Source organism: Strigops habroptila, chromosome 8 (genome assembly GCF_004027225.2).
Source record: "Strigops habroptila isolate Jane chromosome 8, bStrHab1.2.pri, whole genome shotgun sequence".
NCBI lineage: Eukaryota > Metazoa > Chordata > Aves > Psittaciformes > Psittacidae > Strigops > Strigops habroptila.
In genome coordinates this window covers 51,724,465-51,742,398 of record NC_044284.2, presented here as the reverse complement: position 1 = coordinate 51,742,398, position 17,934 = coordinate 51,724,465, and positions in this window count along the sequence as shown.

The following is a 17,934-nucleotide window of genomic DNA, read 5'->3' as shown; positions in this document are numbered from 1 at the left end:
GGGATGGGGCAGCAGGCAGGAGGTGGGGAGGGGACGGGCTTTGGAAACCTCCCCAGCAGGTTTCGCAGGGGTTAGCTCCCCTGCACAGCACTGCTGCAGCAAGCTGCTACCTGTCTCAGTGCAACGGGCTCTCACAGTGTGCGATATGCTCTGGTCTTGCCACGTCCAGGGTGATAGCAAGCCCAAGAGGAGCCCCTGAGCGGGCATGAGGCCCAGAGCCCTGCGCTGATTGCAGCAGGGAGGACATGGGATGGGGAGAGTTAAGCCCAGGCTCTGGCAGCAGGCAGGCTTGGTGCTGGCAGAGCAGGGGCCAAGCCCTACCTGCCCCAGCCATCCTGCGCAAGTCCCCCAGGTTCCCGGGGATCTGCACGAGCTCCCAGCCAGGTCCCCCAGGCTGCAGGAGACAGCATGGATGCACTGATGCTTTGCTGCTCCTTGTGCTCCCACAGCTAAAGACGGGTCACATGAACCAGCGCCTGGAACAAAGGACCCTAAAAACTGCTCTGGAGAGGTGTGGGGTGACAATACGGGTGGTGGTAGGGGGCTGCAGGAGAACTTGGGGTTAGTGGAGGCTGGTTTCTGCAGGCAGGGCTGGGCAGTCGGACCCCAGCTCTGCTGGTGGTGGTGCTGGTGGTGCTGGGTTTACCTGGTGGCTTGCATTTTTGGGGGTCTCCTGCAGCCCTGCTCCATCCTGGGGGCTGGGTACAGTGAGGGACAGAGTAGAGGGATCAAAGGGGCGGGGGAGAGGAACAGCTCGTGAGTTGTGGCTCATTATCTGTTATTAACATCTGTAATCTCCCGGAGAGCAAACTGAGATTTACAGCCTGTTATTAGGCTGTTACTCAACCTGTTGTGCAACAGCTCCATTTAAAAAAAATTGAATGTGATTAATAGCCCGCTAATAAGGGGGAAATCACTCCTATTTAATTCAAACAGCCTCTGCCTCAGCACTCCAGGAAGGTATGAGCTCTGAGCTCAGGTTCCCAAGCTGGCTCCTGGGATCCTCTGGGACCCTCTATGCCACAGGACACTAGCACTGGATGGGGATCCTTGGTGGCAATGGGTGCAGCTCCCCCCGACATGTCTGGACTCCCGGGTCCCGAAGGCATTGGGGTGCAATCACTACCTCCTTCCAGTGCAGGCTCCATGCAAAGGGGGGTCCCGGCTGGTCCTTGGCCATTCCCTGTGGTCACCCTCTGGAAGAGGTGGAAACTCTGAATCAGCTGCGGTTCTTATCCGGGCACCTCACCTTTTGTTTGGCCGTGACTCGCACCTGACTCACTTTGACCCTGCAGCTTCCTGCCCTCCTGCCTTTCACTGCCCATGGGCCGGAGGGTGCCCTCTGCCCCCAGATGTCCCTATCCCAGCTACAGCTTCATCCCTTGGCTCTCACCCCCTTTTCCAGGCACCCAAACCAGTCCTGTCTGTAAACACCTCCCTGGCCCTAAGACCACCACACTGGGAGTGCTACCTGGTCCCTGAACTCCTCTTCCCCTGGGATTTTGCCTTTCTGAGTTGCCCTAGGTAGGATGGGGACAAGTAGGCAAGAGTCGCATGGCTGTTCCCCCAGGTCAAATCTCTGCACACTATTTTCATCCCACCTGTGCCCCAAGGACCTGTTGCTGCTCCAGGAGGGGGCCATCAGCACAGTTTTATGTGGCCGACAACCTCGTTGCGCTTTGCAGCCTGGATTTGCCCCCTATCACTCAATCAATGGCCTCATTCATCTGGCTTTTGACCTGGCGACTGAGCACTGTGGTTAACTGGATTGCTAGCCCCATTCCTACCCCTGCTGCCAGCCCGAGCCCTGCCTGTGCTCCTGTGATGCTCCAGGAAAGCCACCAGCTGAGACTCACCTCTCTGCAGCCTTTCCCTCTCCCTGTGGCATCAAATCCCTTGGCCACTTCCCTTTGGATACACACTGGCCCTGCCCCGAGGGACTCACAATCTCTGTCCTAGGTGAAGAGTGCAGTCACCCAAGAGCTGCTGCCACTGCCTGCTCCTGTGGGGTCTTCTCCATCCTTGGTTGAAGGCAACATCACCTGCAAATGCCTGTGCTCCAGATCTTGCCAGCAATAGCTACTATTCAGAGCCATCCTCTGCCTGTCTTGGGGTGGTTGGAGGCATTTAGGAGCAGAGAAGCAGCTCATGCCATATCCAAATGACACCCTGGGAGGACTGGGAGATATCTGGGCAGCTTCTTCCAGCAGCATTAGGTCTGTTTGGGAGCAAACACACCAGGGGAGGGCTGGGGCTGGGGTCCCACAGGGCAGTGGGGGCACAGACAGCATCCATGGGCACAGGAACAGTAGCATATCATGATAGGGGACACAAGCCTAGAGCTGGGGTCCCCAATTCCCACTCCTAGCCACCCTGCATGCTTTGGTTCACCCTGCTCAGCCACTGTCACCCACCGGTGGAGCTGCTACTGACCACCATGACCCAGCACAGGGCTGCAGTGGGCAGGATCTGGGTACATGGCATCCAAAATCTGCGGGCAGGCGGGTGGGCAGCCGCACTGTGGTTGCTCAACGCTGTGGAGGAAGGCGAGCTGAACCTGTCCCCGCGACCCACACACTTAATTAGGGCCTCCTCGGCGGTGCCTCGTCAGCAGGGTGCCCTCGCTGCCCCGGCCGAGCGTGGCTGCGTGGAGCCTGGCCGTGCTGGCAGGCCTGGCCCTGCCTGCGCCTCACGTGGCACCGCAGCCCGGCTGCATTTCCCACATTCCTGCCAGCTCTGAGTCACTGGCACCTCCGCTGCCAAAACCTTTGCCTGCGCCTGGCCCTGCCACCAGCTCGTGCTGGCTCCGGTGCCTGCGCATGGCTCCATGCAAGGCCATGGGTACTGCCCCTGTGAGGATGCTCCAGGCTGCCCTGGAGCCCTGCCCCGGGGCTGGGTTTCCCACCCTGGACCCCAGCAGTGTGGGGCAAATGGTTCTGCCATGCCCTGGGAAAGCTTCAGTTCTAGGGGTGCTGTGGAGCTGGGGAGCACCCACCCTTGTACCGTTTGCCCCAAGCAGCCCATGGAAGGGGTTTGTATCCTCCACCAGTGCTTCCCAGCTCCAGGCACTGCCTCCCTAAGCTCCTGCTGCCTCCTGCCCCAGCTTACAGTGGTGCCTGACTCTTTCGAAGAGCACAGCGGTGCTGCCAGCAACCTCACCCTGCTGGCAGCCAGTCTGCCCAGCCCTGGCCCCTGCTCAGGGCCACATGCACTGGCCCACATCCCCATCCAGCCACACCAGGAGTGACACTCCCCAGCACAAGGGCTGGCATGGCATTTGCAAAAGAAACCATGACCGAGGCATCAGGCACATAGGAAGCACTTGACTGGTGGCAGTGGGTGCCAGGGAGGCTGTAGGGGTGGGGTGCAGAGGGAAGGGTTTGTGGGTGTCCCCCCTACATCCTCCCCAGCAGCCCCGTGGGATGGCTTGCTGTCAGCTAGGAGCACATGTGCTTCTCCCACCACTGGCCCATCAATCCCAGCATGGCACTCCCAAAATCCACTGTGGGGCCCAGCAAAGCTGTGCCAGGGATTGCCAAGACCTGGCCCAGCGCTGGGGTGAGGTGTGACCCCCAGCATACCATGGCAGTGACTCCCACCCTGGCTGCCCTCCCGTGGGTCCATGGGCTCACACCGTTACCAGAATGTACAGCATGTACCAGCACCGGTACCAGCAGTGGCTGAGCTGGGTACAACATGGCCATGTATGTGGAAGCCACATGGGTGGAGGATGAGTCCAGGTGATCGGCACACCACAGCACCTCACCAGCCCTGTGCTGGGACAACTGAGTGGGGGATCAGTCTGCATATGGGATGTAAAGGAGTGTGGGGACGTATGGTGTGGTCTGGGGGTGTCCATGGGGGTGTGCTATATGTCTGTGTCCCCATGACACATGTGAACCCAAACTGAGCCATGGGGCAGAGGAGGTGTAAGGTGAAGGGGTTGGTGTATGGGCACATGGTGGAGCTGCATGTGTGAGGGGTGTGCACGAGGATGTGGCAGGGGATAGATGGTGTGGGGTCCGGGTGAAGTATACATTTATGTGGTGGGTGTGCATGGTGTGTATGTCACATATCATGTGTGTAGGACATATATATACTTGTGCAGGGTGCACATGCATGTGAGGGGGGCACGTGCTTTCAGATGGGGGCATTTGCAGGGTGCATATTTGTATGTGGAACACTGATATAGGCACAGCGTGTTTGGAGGGGGGGTGTGTGTAGGCCGTGCATGCATGCCTGCGCATGTACACAGCACCTAGGGGTGACAGTGTAGAGTGGGGTGCAGGGGATGGCATGTGTTACACAGGGGTGTGCACTGCAAGGTGCATGCGATGTCATGGCATGTGTCCATCCACTTGCACACACACGTGCGAGTGTCCCCAGCAGCAGCTCCCGGCACACAGCAGTGTGTTGGTGAGCACCACCAGCGGGTTGGTGAGCTCTCATGCTCAACAGGTAGCTGGGGACCAGCCCCAAGCCCTTCCTGGTGCCTCTCCCAGCAGCAGTGGCTCCAAAGCCGTGACACAGGGGCCAGGCTGTCTCTTTCCGGCTGTTTCCCAGCCTGTCAGGCCAGTCATGTCGGGTCTTGCCACGATTTCCCGGATGGCTGCTTGGCACCTGCCTCTTCCCCATCCGGATGGGCAAGTTCCTGGAGCACCAAGCTGGGGCAACGCATCACCCTGGCCCTTGTCCTGCCTCCCTGGCTCCGTGCCCGGGCTCCAGCATCCCGCCCCAGTGCTGGATGGCTCTCTACAGTGCTGCGGCCACCCTGCCTGGGTGATGTTGGGCAGGCAGTGAGGGACCGGGGCTGTGAGCGCTGCAGGCGGGCACTGAGTCACGCCAGAGAAAAACCTGCCACCTTTGTGCCAGGTGGTTGGGGCGGCTGGACTGGATGGACAAGTCAGGCCTGGGCGGGCAGTGCGGCTCTGTGTATTTGCCACTGTGGCTGGAGGACGTGCCGGGACCAGTGTTGGTGGGGACGGGCATCCCCTGGTGCTCGAGCCTGGGAAGAGATGCCCCCTGGAAATGGGCTGCCCCAGGGCTGGGAGCTGGGCAGGCAGAGCCAGGCTGGGATGGCCACAGTGAGCCAGGCTATCCCTGCCACTGTGCGGGATGATACCAGCCACACAGGATGCTTGGCCTTGGAGAGAGGCCAGACCTCCAGCAAAATTCACACTGCCCATGGAAAACCCCTTCACCCACAGCTCCGCTCCAGGAGTGAGGATGCGGTTTTGAGCAGAGGGAGTAGCCATGGCCACAGGCAGGCACATGGGAGCTGCTTGCTGTGCCAAGCCCTGCCTTGCTTCCCTGATCCCACAGCCCATCCAAGGCAACTCAGGCTGTGCCACCACTCGTGCCCTGGCAGCAGGACAGCTCACATGCCAGCTTGCCCACCTCTCCTTCTGCACATGAGGAAACTGAGGGAGAGAGCGTGGTGGAAGGGATGTGCTGGGTTAAGCCAAAGGGGAATCACTCAGTCACTGCTGAGTCAGGGTCTCCTTCCTGAGCAGGTGAGGCCAGATCCTGGCTGGCAGAGGAGCGATAGAGCCGTGTGGTGCCCGGAGGCTGGGCCCTTGTGCTCGGTTCTCCATCCCTAGTGATGTCCCTCCCATCCCTGCCACGACATCTGGTTAATGAGCCCCTTAACTCCTACTGGAAAGGTGCTGGGAACCTTGTCATGCTGCAGCCATAACCCTTCCCTGCCCTGGCTCCTGCAGCCTGCCCTGCACCCGCTCTTTGCCAGCACCCAGAAGGTGAGGATGCACCAGATAGAGGGACCCAGACTTTGGGCAACTGACAAGTCCAGACGCCCCGGCAGAGCCAGGATGTGCCTAGCTTGTGTGGTCCCATCCAGCTCCACAAGTATCCCAGGGAGTGGGTTGGGGACAGTCATGTCGGGGAGATGCAAAAGTCCCCAAGGTCCCTGCAAGGCAGCAGGGTGGGAGTGCAGGGATGAGACCAGGCTGCACCCCAAGTGGGTATTTGGGACACAGGTCTGCCCACCACAGCCAGTGGTGGTTGGATGGCAGGGCCAGGGCGTTCCATGGTGCAAGGCAGATGGGACAGCAGCAGTTTGCATCACTGGAGGAACCTACTGCTGGGTGTGAGAGGATGGCAGAGCCTGGCGCACCTGCACACGCATGTACTTAGGGCTGTGCATGTCTGGCACACACACACAGAGGGATGTGCAGAGCACGGGCACATCCCCTGCTGCAACACGTGGGCAGCGCCTGCAACCCTGGCTCCAGCGCTGGCTGATCAAAGCAGTGTCTAAGGTAAGGGTGCTGGACACAAGGACCTCAAAAAGCCCACCTTGCCCCTATTGTCCCCCACATTGTCCCACCAGACCCCTCACCCCATGAGCGATGCTTGCCTGAGGCCAGGACAGGTAGGGCAGGATCCTTGCCCCAGCCTGTTATTTCAGCTCTAATGGGATCCCCTGCTGTTCCCCTTCATCAGAGCTGAATGAGGGGCTGGCTAATGAGGGACTGTGATTAGAAGGGCAGGGGGCTGGCTCTGGGCACACGGAGGCTTTCCTGGACCAGGTAATGACAGGCTTTTGTCCCCTCTCCTCCTGCCCCCAACTGAGGCAGGTGGATGAGGATGCCCCAGGCAGAGTGGGTACCAAAGGGCTGAACTCAGCAAGTCCTGGCCATTCCCACCCCCCTGCAGTGTCACACTAAGGGAATGTCTTGGCTTGGGAGCCTGGCTGGGAACTCACGAGTCCTGTTTTGGAACCCAGGAGTCCTGTCTCAAGCTCAGCTGTCCAGCCCCATTGTGTTGGCTGTGGGGGACATCATAGCACTGTCACCCAGGCCTGGCGTTCCCGGTCCCAGGTAGGAAACCCATCCAGCCATGAAGTCCTGGCTTGGGACACCACATTTCTGGTGGCCAGGGTGCACTCAGGATGGAATGGATGCCTGGACAGTGGGCTCCAGCCTGCATCAGCCCCGGGCCAGAACAGCACAGTGTGCACAGACACATGGGGCCGGTTGCCCCCCATGCTGCTCACCCATGCAGGGGCCAGCATGAGGGCACACATCAGCTGGCATCACTGGGGGCACATATTCAAGCCTATTGCAGTTGGGAGCCAGGGACAGGGTTGAGCATGGGCTAATCCCAGGCTAAGCACCTGGGATTGATGAGGGCAGAGCAGGGAGAGGAGTGGGACCAGCTCCCACCCTGCTGAGGGTGCTCTCAGGCCTTTGGGGATGAAGGTGTGAGTCCCCACTTTAGCCAAGGTTACATGGCTAGTGCTTGGACACGCTTCAGTCCTGCTGAGGTCCAGCACCCTCTGAGGCTGCAAGGACACAGGGAGTCCAGGCTGGATCCAGCGGTGGGACCCTGGTGCACCCAGCACACCAGGCAGGCTCCGTGCTGCCTGGCAATCGGGCTGGTGGAGAGGCAGATGGATCATGGGCGATGGGCTGGGGATAATTCACTGCTCCCAAGGAAATAAATCCTCCACCTGGAAAGGAATCTGCCCCCTCCACCCTCAGGCCAGGAGGCTGCAGGGGCAGGGAGGGGTGTGCAGGTGGGCTGCTGCACATGAGCAGGGCAGGCAGCACCCTTCACTGAGCCAGGGCACTCTGCAGCACGGCCATATCTGCACAAGACCCCTCTGCCCCATGGATGTGAGTCCAGACACACCAGTGGGATACTGGGGAGGAAGCTGGGGTCACTGCATGGTGCCTGTGCCAGGGGCATGTGCTGGAGGGTGTTTCCTGATCCTGATGGCCACCAACAGCCCGGCAGCTCTCATCCCTGCATATGGGTGGGAGGGTGATCCTGCAGGGTGCAGAGAGATGCCCCAGCAAGGTGCAGTACCTGCACGGCTGTGGGAAAAGGCTGTGCCACACGGTGCCAAGAGGGCTGGGAGCCAGAGCGGCTGGAGGGCTCATGGGGAGGGCATAGCCTGCGTGTCTCAGCCCATCACTGCTGCGTTAGGGAAGCTGGCAGCATGGCAGGTCCTGGCATGAAGCAGCGTCTTTGCTGAACATCTGTCTTGTCTTAGCATCTCCCAGGGGATGCAGCGTGTTCCCCTGTGGATGTCCTGGCCTTGGGGTTGACGAGTATGCACACTGACATGTGTGTGTGTGCATAAATGTATATATGAACAAGAGCATATTGACTGTGTGTGTGACATATCTTCAGTCGGCGCTAATTAGTTAGTGAGCTAATCAGGAGACAACCCTCCCACATTTGCTTTCTGGGGACAGCAAAGGAGAGAAGTGAGGACCAGTGGGAACACGGGTCACCCCCCGGCATCCCTCCCAGATACCCCTGAGCCACAAACAGCCTCACACCATGATCTGGGGGCAGACGTTTCCTGGGGGAGGACTTTCCCCACCTTCAGCCAGGTAACCCCTTCCCTGTCCCCAGCTCCCCTGCCTCTCTGGGGGGAACACTGAGGTGATGAGGACAACGGACCAGCAAGGATGCTGGAGCAGGCTGCCGGGCTGTGAGAGGTTGAGCACTGAGCCTCGCGCTGTGTGGCTCGGTGGCCTCAGCTCCCCAGAGTGGATGGACGCATCAGGGGGCACCCTGCAGAGCCCAGGGCACATGTGTCCATGCCACATGCAGCAAGCAGGATTGTGGCAGCTCGTGTGGTCCTTTCCCTGGCACCGCCGCCATCCCCTGCCGGTCTCCGTGTCGCCCCGACGTCCTGCCCCACACAAACATTCCCTCACTCCTGGCCATGGTAAATATTGTTGCAGGGCAAACAGTGAATCAGCCCCCTTTGTTCGAGTGCTGCTGGCAGCCCCGGCTTGTTCAACTGCTGTTTAATGACCCTCCAGTTGTGTACCCTGGAGGTACTCATTAACCCCAGGCTGCAGATGGTGAGGAGGATGGATCTGAGCCAGCCAGGAACAGTTTGACAGTGATGGGGATCGGCTCCGGGCAAATTCTGGTGACCTTTTACCAGGTGCTGATGTGCCAGAGGTTTCCCTTCACACGTCTGCAAGGCGCTGTCAGCCCTGCGTGCCCACAGGCCCATGGCCACCCCGCAATGGGCAATGGGATGTTGTTTGAGGCAGCATCCCCTTCAGAGCATCCCCCTCCAGCTCAGCCCATGCTTCTGGCGCAGCCATGGATCACAGAGGAGCTGCTGGCTCTCACAGAGGGATGCTTGAGCTCCCATGTGTGGCAGGAAGGTCTCAGAAGCCTCATGATGGGAGCCATGTGTTAGAGGGATGTGCAGCATGGCTCGGGCAGGGTGGTTAGGACCAGTGAGCAGTGGGACACCCTGAAAGGTGCAAGGATGCGGGACAGGGGCTGGAAATGGACAGTCCAGGAAGGACTGGGGGGAACTGGCCAAAAGCCTGGCTGAGAGCAGGGAAATGGGGGCAGGTGGAGGCACAGAGCTGCTGCTCTGCCATTGATGTCATCCCATGGGCTGCAGAGAGGCTGCACATCCTACAGAAAGCCCTTATTCCCAGGAGGAACCCGCAGAGCCCCAGAACTCCCCACTGGCTGGGAAGGTGCAAGTGCACCCGGCTGTGCACAGGCTGGTGCCAGCATGGGGTGGCTCCACAGCAGCAGTGCTGGGACACTTGTGGACAGGCAGGGACTGGTCTGGGGCAGCCCATGGGTGCTGTGCCCATGCGAACCTCCTGCCAATGCCATGGGGCTGCTCCTGCCTCTGCCTGGTTCCCATTCGCGCAGCCTTGGCTCTGCCCCAGCACCTCCAGCTCCACCCCACATTGTAGTCTGGCTCCTCCCTCTATTGTGGTCCTAGCCTGGACCCTCATTGTGGCTCTGGCCTTGGCTCACGGTGGCCCCATGGTGGCCTGTCCCCAAGGAACAGTGCCAGCACAGCCCGGGGACACACCATGCACCAGCTCTGAGGCTGGGCCAGTGACGCCTCAGTGTCTCCAGGGCCACAGCACCAGTGGCACAGGTCCCCGGGGTGGCCCCCAGCACCAGGCAGATTGTGCCCCACACCACCACAGCAGGTGCCAAGTTGTGCCCTACTCCCGTGTCGCCATACAAACCTGTTCCCAGGGTGCCAGGCAAACAGGGCTGGTGGCAGACAACAGCACAGGGCCTGGGGCCATCCTGCTCCTGCCAGCAAACAGCCAGAGTCAACATCTCCAGAGGAGCAACAGCAGTGGCTGCATCTTTTCCCCCAAGGGCCCTGTGGGACCGGACCAGGGCTGTGGCGCAGGGCAGGACCTTGTGTCCATGTCCCCACAGGACAGCGCGGGACCTGGCCATGCTGCCGACAGAGGGAACAGCCTGGGGAGGACCACAGAGGCTGCGCGGGGTGCCCGGCGTGCTGGGTCAGGGCTGCCAGGAAGGCCCCGATAAACATCTAGCCTCTGTTTATTTATGACCGAGGATATTTATACCGCAAAGTCCTTTAAATTTAGCAGGGACACACCCCGGCACCATCCAGCGCTGATGGCTGCGAGGGAGCTCCCAGCACAGTCTGTGTCAGCACAGGCAGTGTGTACAACAGCGGCACCAGTGTGCCGCAGGACCCGCACCCCCAGGGCTGACACCCACCGTGGGGTCCCACAGGGGACGGTGGCACTTCTCATGGAGGCAGGATGAGGCTGGCACCCAGAGGGACAGGATTCCCAGGGGTGACAGCACAGGCTCCGTGCCCATGCAGTGAGGACATTGGTGTCACCAGGGCACCTTCACACCTCCCCTGACCCAAAACCACCCCAGGCCAAGCTGACACCTTCCTATCCCAGTACTCAGTGGGGTGCAGGGCTGCTTATGGGGTTAGAAACCAGTTTAGGGCTACATCCCCAAATTACAGCTCAGAGCTCCGCTGCGGCTCGGCTTGGAGCAGTCCCGGGGCTGTGCGGCATACTGAACACACCGGCTCCACAGGCTTTGGCCCCTGTCCCGCTGTCCCACTATCTTCCTGTCCTCCTGTCACCCTGTCCTTCTGTCCCGCTGTCCTTCTGTCCCACGGTCGCACTATCCCCCCGTCCTGCTGTCCCCCTGTCCCGCTGTGCCCCTATCTCACTGTCCCCCTCTCCCCCTGTCCCGCTGCCCCGCTGTCCCCTGCCGCGCTGTCCCGGCCGGTCCCCGCTCGCCGCCGCAGTGTCTGCCTCCCTCTGCCGGCAGCGCGGCACCCGCAGCCGCTCCGGGACCTCCGGGATTTGCTGTCCTCAGCCCCAAGGCAGCACCGTCCCCGGCCAGCCAGGCCCGCTGCACCCTCCTTCCCCTCCATCCAGCTTTGGGTGAAATGCGGCATTTTATTCCTACACTCCCGGCTGCTCCCTGTGGGCTCTGCCCTCATCACTACAGCATCACCTGCAAGCTGGGTCTGCAGAGTTTCATCGACAGCGGTTTGGCATTGCCCCTGCCCCGGTGGTGAAGTGCAGAGCAGGCTCCAGGCACCCACAGGCCTGGCTGCACCATGTCCCGTGTGGACCCTCTGTGAGGTGCCGCGGGCACTCGCCTGAGCATCCCTCAGCGCTTACAGCCCTGTGCTGTGTGGACGTGCCGCAGTGCCCATCGTACCGCGCTGCTGGTTTGCCTGGTGTCTTTATCAAGTGAATTACTTGTCTTGGAGAGAGACCCAATACATTTGGACAGTTGAGGTCAAGGTTCCCTGAGGCAAAGGCAGTGTGTGTTAGGATCCCTACCTGCTCAGCCTCAATTAGATCCCATCATGGTTTCCCTTATTATTCCAGGGCAGATGTGAAGCCCACTAGTCTATGATTGCTCTTGACAGCTAAGATAGCCCCATGTCCTCCCATAAATGTTCTGTGTTTCATCTGACTCTGACACCGGGCCTTTCACCTCCAGCTTGCCCTAAGATCCCTGCCTAAAAAAGTCCTAAATGACTCTATCTCTGAGCAGCAGGAGCTCAGGGCTGGCCAGCCTGAACAGGGTCTGCATGCCCATCACCCCAGCATCCCACCCCATGGGGACCACGCACCCGGGTGCTCCCATGCCCTGGGTCATCCCTCTCAGCCTTTTGCAGCTGTCCCCTCTGTCCCCTTTTTCCCTTGCTGCTGACAAGTCACATTAGGAGCTGCAAAGCCCCATGGCAGGGCTGGCCGTGGTGTGTGTCCCGGGGATGGGCAGCTCTGCGTGGCAGATCCTGGCCATGCCCACAAGCTGCCTGTCCCCCAGGCATTCCAGACCCTGTTTCCATGCTCAGGGACACTCTCAAGAAGCACAGGGCAGGGATATCTGGATTTTATCTGCTGTGAACGGCTCCGAAGGGAGCCACCCACCAGCTTTACATGTGGGGCTCCTGCAAGCTCTCCCCAGGGACACCGGAGCCGTTCTGGGGACAGTGGGTGCCGGGCTGCAGGGGAGCAGCGCGCACACACGGAGCGTGGGGCACCCCAGGAGGAGGCAGCCCTTGTCCCTGCCAGCAGCAGCAGCGCAGGGGACCCACGCCGGGCTGTCCCCACTGCCCGCAGGGGACAGGACCCCCGAGGGTGCCGCAGGAGCCGGCTTCGGCTGCTTTGTCGGCGGCTGCAGTGAGCGGTAGCGGTCCGCAGAGGGAGCCCGGCCCCTTCGCAGCCCTCCCAGCGGCGGGGGACACCCTGGCACCCGGCCCGCATCCTCCTCCTCTCTTCCTCCTCTCTTCCTCCTCCTCCTCCTCCGCCCGGCTCATGCCGGCAGCTCCCCTCCGGGCCGCGGCCCCTCTGCCCATGAGATGAGAGTGTGGGTCCTCAGCACCCACCAGGTCCCCCGCGGGGTCCCCCGCGCAGAGGGGGACGAACTGCGGGTCACAGAATGGGTTGGGTTGGGAAGCACCTTAAGATCATCCGGTTCCAACCCCCTGCCACCGACAGGGGCACCTTCCACTAGACAAGGTTGCTCAAAGCCCCATCCAGCCTGGCCTTGAACACTGCCAGGGATGGGGCAGCCACACTGGAACTACCCCTTCCAGTGCCTCACCACCCTCACATTAAATAGAATAAGAAAAAATAATTTCTTTATACCTAACCTGAATCTTCCCTATTAAGGGTCAAACGGCAGAGGAGTGAACCCCCCTCCCAGGCACAGTTGGGTCCTTCCTGAGCTGTATCCATGTGGTACCCCTGCCTCCATCCCTTGGACCTGTGCTGGGGAGAACCCCGGTGCTTAGGAGATTCCCAGCATTCACATCCAGCTGTGTCTGCAGGCAGCAGCCATAGCACCCACCCATCTCTATCAGCACCAGGAATTTTACCCATCCTGAGGTCCATGGACTTCAACCATAGACCCCTCCAGCTGCCCCTTCCCACTCTGGGACCTCCACTCCAAACACAGCTGGTATTTGTTTCACACCAGGAGGTGCCGATTCGTCATGATCCCAGTGAGAAAGGCACTCAGACTGTTGAAGTATCAGTTAAAATGCTCTTTATTGGAGCTTACACTATAGAGACACTACTAGAGATAATGTTAGATTCTTTCAAATACAGGAACCCTGAGCTGTGCAGCATCGAACAGACCTCCAATCCACCACCCTGCAGACCCTGCCAGTGAAAAGGGTTATCCCATTTTAGTCATTTGAGATATAGACTTTTTTTCTCAGAAGAAAACATCTCTATTCATTATATCTACTGCCGAAAATAAAAATGCTTACATGAGAACCTCTTGCTGCTCTTTTAGATGAAGACACCAGGTGTGAGCTCCCTGCAGACTCCTCTGTTACAGCCTGGTTTCTACCCTGGCTCAGCTCACCCTGCAGCCAAGGGGTGCCCGCAGCACAGGTCCAGGCCTGCTCAAGCTTGCTGTAATGTGGGTCACTAACTCCTCGGCGTACCATAGTCTCCTGGCCAGGACCACAGCAGCAGCTTGGCTGGAGTGGTGCAGTCAGAGCTGCAGGGAGCTGTGCTGTTCCCCGGCCCCATGCTGTCACTGTGTCCCCCCCAACAGCACAGCCCAGGGGGCACATGGCTGAATTCCCCGCAGGGAATTTCTGCAGAGGTCAGAGGCATGATGTGGTGCTGGAGGACGGGTGAGGGGACTTCTGCATGGATGGTTACACCATCGAGGGGAACCGAAAGCCCTTTGTCATGCAGGATAGGGCACTGTGGGGTGAGCTGGGTGGCCAGCACCTCATCCTCATTACTGCCCTCAAGGAAGCATAGATGGCCTAGGTGACCCCAGGGACCTACCTCAGCAAATATCATATGTGGGCAAGTGCCAGCCGCTGCTTTGCCAGGCTGGTGCAGCCATTGTCCCTTGTCCCTCTCCCCTGTGTGCTCTTTGTGGCAGTGCCACAACCCTGCACCCTAGGGATGCTGCCCAGCCTGGCCGCAGCAGCCAGGCGTGATTTACTCCAGGCTGCCTTCCTGCCCACTGCTCCCCAGGGATGTAGCACCAGCCCTGGGCAGGGCAGCAACAACACATCCTTTTACCAGGGCCCAAGAGCTGGCTGCCCAGTCTGGGAAGAGGGACTTGGTGGCAGAGAGACACCAGCCTGGTCCCTCTGTATGGCTTGGCGGGGATGGGGATGGGGGAGAACCCTGTGGCTTGTGGCTGGCCGCCAACTTGCAACAGGAGCTGGTAGCAGCTCTGCGAGTCCTGCCCAGCAACTAGGCACCAGCTATCCCTGTTCAGGGAGCAAAGGTGGGTTTGCAGAGCCCCAGGGCTGCGGCCACACACCCTGCCTGGGCAGAGCACCCATGGGTGCACTGGGACAGAGCAGTGCTGAGGGCAAACAGCCCTGATACTCATCCCAGCCTGGGGTGCTCAGTGAGCAGCCTCTGGTCGGTGGGCTGAGTGCTGCAGCAGCTGCCTCCAGCTGCTTCAGGTCCATGGGGTGCTGACATGGGATAGCTCCCAGTGGCCAGGCGGGGGGGAGCGGGTACAGCTATTTTGGGCAGCCCAAGGCACCCCAGCTGTCGTGATCTCTGTAGCATGGAACCTGCGCTGGGGCAGGGACCTGGGTGCTGCCCTGGGCAGCATAAGGGGAGTTGTACATGCTTCCCATGAGGTCCCCAGCATCCCACTGTCCCACACAGCCAGGGGACAGCCACATCCCAGTGATGAAGTAGCCCAGGGCAGAGCTGACATAGGTGATGCTGATGGACCCATCCAGATGGCTCTGTGCCTCCCAGCCAGGTGCTACTGGGGTAGGCAGAGGAACAACAGCCTTGTATGAGCTCCCAGCAACGGAACCCTTGTCTGTGCCCTGGCTTCCTCCAGGCCAGATGGATCCTCCACTAGGGACTTTCCCGAGGCCACTAGCAGGCACCCGAATGGAAAGTCCCCAGGAACTGTGGTTGCTGGGGACACAGCTCCCTGTGGCCAGGAGCAATGATGCCTGCAGCATCTCCTCCCACCCCTGACGCCACTTGCCTGTCCTGGCGGTCACCCAGGCTGTGGCATTCAGCCGAAACCTGGAGCTGGAGGGTGTGAGCTGCTGGCAGAGCCCCAGGCAGGGCACGGCACGGCCCGGGGGGGTGGCTGAGCCCAGGGCTGGGTGAGGGGCAGCCCTTGGCGTGGCAGGGACCGAGGTCCCGGGATGCAGTGGGGTACCAGAGCAGGAGTACGGCACTGCTCCACGGCAGTGCCAATGTCTTTGCTGGGAAGTGAGGTGGCTCTCCCAAGGTGGCTTCAAACTGCTGACAAATTAGGGACAAGCCTGGGGGCTTTCCAAGGTCTCCGATATCATCACGGGAGCCATGGGGCGGGAAATGACACGCTGTCGTAGAACAGTAACTCTCCCTGAGTGATGGGCGGGATGGGGAAGATATGGTGGGGAGATAAGAAAAGGAAAACTCAAAGGGCAAAACACAGGCTGGTGGCCCTTCTCTGGAGCTTCCCTTGCTCCTCTTGTGGCATCCTTCCTGGTGGTGGGGTTCCTGGGGGGCTGTGCCGTCCCCAGAACGGCACATCCAGCCTGTGTGGGGACTTCTAACCACGCCCTATCTGACAGCACAGGGTGTCCCCTGCCAGCGCACTCCCTCTCCAGGCTCCAGTGCTCAGGTGGGAAGCTGGGGACCAGGATGAGGGTCACCCCAGAGCACATGGACTCCAGCCTTTGCTGCTCCCCACGCTGCCTGTGGAGCTGGGAGCTGCTGCTGAGAAGCTGGTTTAAGAGGAAACAAGTTGATTTTGGTGGTGGACCATCATGCCAAAGCTAAGGGAGGACAGCATTAAATCCTGCTGCATTTGGTTCCCACACACTTAAGGACAAGCTCTGGACCATGCCAGGGCTCCAAGTACTCAGGGATCATCATGGCCCAGTGCCAAAGGCCTGGTGCATGGGAAATTTCCAGGGATGGCTGGAATTTCGGCCAGCCCTGCTCTCTCTCAGGTGCTGGAGCTGGCATTTCCTCCCCACCCTTTACCTCTCTGGATCCATGCCCGCATTTGCCCACAGTTTCCCAGGCAACAGCACCCATGGAGATGGGAGAGGTGAAGCCGTGCTGCCCGCAGACCGACCTATGTCTCCCACAGAGATGCCGCAGCCACCATGAGGTCATTGCACCTGACAGCAACAGGGAAGCCACCAGCCCCGCAGATTTGAACGGCACCGGGGAATGGGGTGCTCCGGCATCACCACCATCACCCTGCACGGGCTTAGGGGATGCTTTGACACCTGCCAGCATAGAGGAGGGATGGTGAGAAGGGAGATGAGCGTTCCAAAGTGAGGGATGATTGCTACCAGAAAGGGAGAGATAGGTGAAGAGGGCATGAGCACAGGCTGAAGGCTCACACCAATCCCACATCCCTTTCTTTGGCACTGCAGCCTCCCACCTCATGGACCACGTTTGGCAACTGCCCCTGCTGTGGTTCTGGGCAACAGAAGACCCAGGGAAGCCCTGACTGGCCCTGCAGGGCCAGGGCCAAAGCCACGGGTGCACAAAGCACCCAGGATTCCACGAATGAGGCATTTGCACCCAGGTGCAGGGTGCTGCAAGGACTCTGCAGCATTGCAGAGGCTGCAAAGGGGCAGGAGCAGCCCCTCGCTGACCTGCTGGGACCTGCAGGGCTCCTCCTCCTGTTTCCTTAAGTTGAGACATGGGAAAGTGCACAGATGAGGTGCACAGAAAGGGAGCGAGACCCTGAGAAGGAGGTTTGAAAGCATGAGTTTCTTCCACAGAAATCCATCCCTCGGGGTCAAGTCTGCAGTTCTGCAGCTGGCAGCTCCTCTCCAAAGCCTAGACCCTGGGGCAGGGGTGCGGGTTGCAGCCGGGTTCTGGCTCTGACGCAGGACGCTGGGCGTGGGATGCTGGATTTGGGATGCTGGGTGTGGGATGCTGCATTCAGGTGCTCGGTGCCAGATCTGGGCTTCAGGGAGGGGTGTGAGGCCGCATGCAGCCAGGAACGAGGGTGCTAGCCAGCAACCCCGGCTCGTGGTGCTAAGCAGCCATGCGCAGGTGCTGGGAGGGAGTGGGAGGACCTGAGCACCCTCTGGTTTTGCTGCTGCCTTCCCCTTCCCGCTGTGGGTGCCCTGACTCTGGCTTTACTTGCAAAACGAAAGCAGTGTCGGCGCATGAGCGCACTGGCGCCGTCTCCCATCCTGCTACCCAGCACCCTGGGCGGTTGGGCCTGCAGTAGGTGGCCAGACACCCCTGAGTCACCCACCCCATCCTTCCCCCACCTCCACCACCCCATCCCGTGCTGAGGATTTCCTTAACCAAGCAGCAACCCCCCCAGGGGATCCATGGACACACAGGTAAGGGTTGCTCCCCAGGTGGGGCGGTCAGCATGGGATGGGGTGCAGGGCTGCGGAGGCAGAAAGGACCAGAGAGCGCAGGAGGGGATGTGGGAAGGGCTGTGCCGCTGGTGCACTTGGGGTGGTGGGGCTGTGGGGCGCCAGGTTCCCCGCACTGCACCCACAGCTGCCCCGAGGCCCCGGAGCTGGGCGGGATCCAGGGCACAGGGTGCCGGGGTGCAGGCACTCGCCCCGGCATGTGGGAAGCCCAGCAGGAGGGGGAGGGAGGGGAGGCCTCGGCGAGGGGCCAGGCGAGGGGCGGCCCCCGGCGCACCCGTCATGTGTTACTGGAA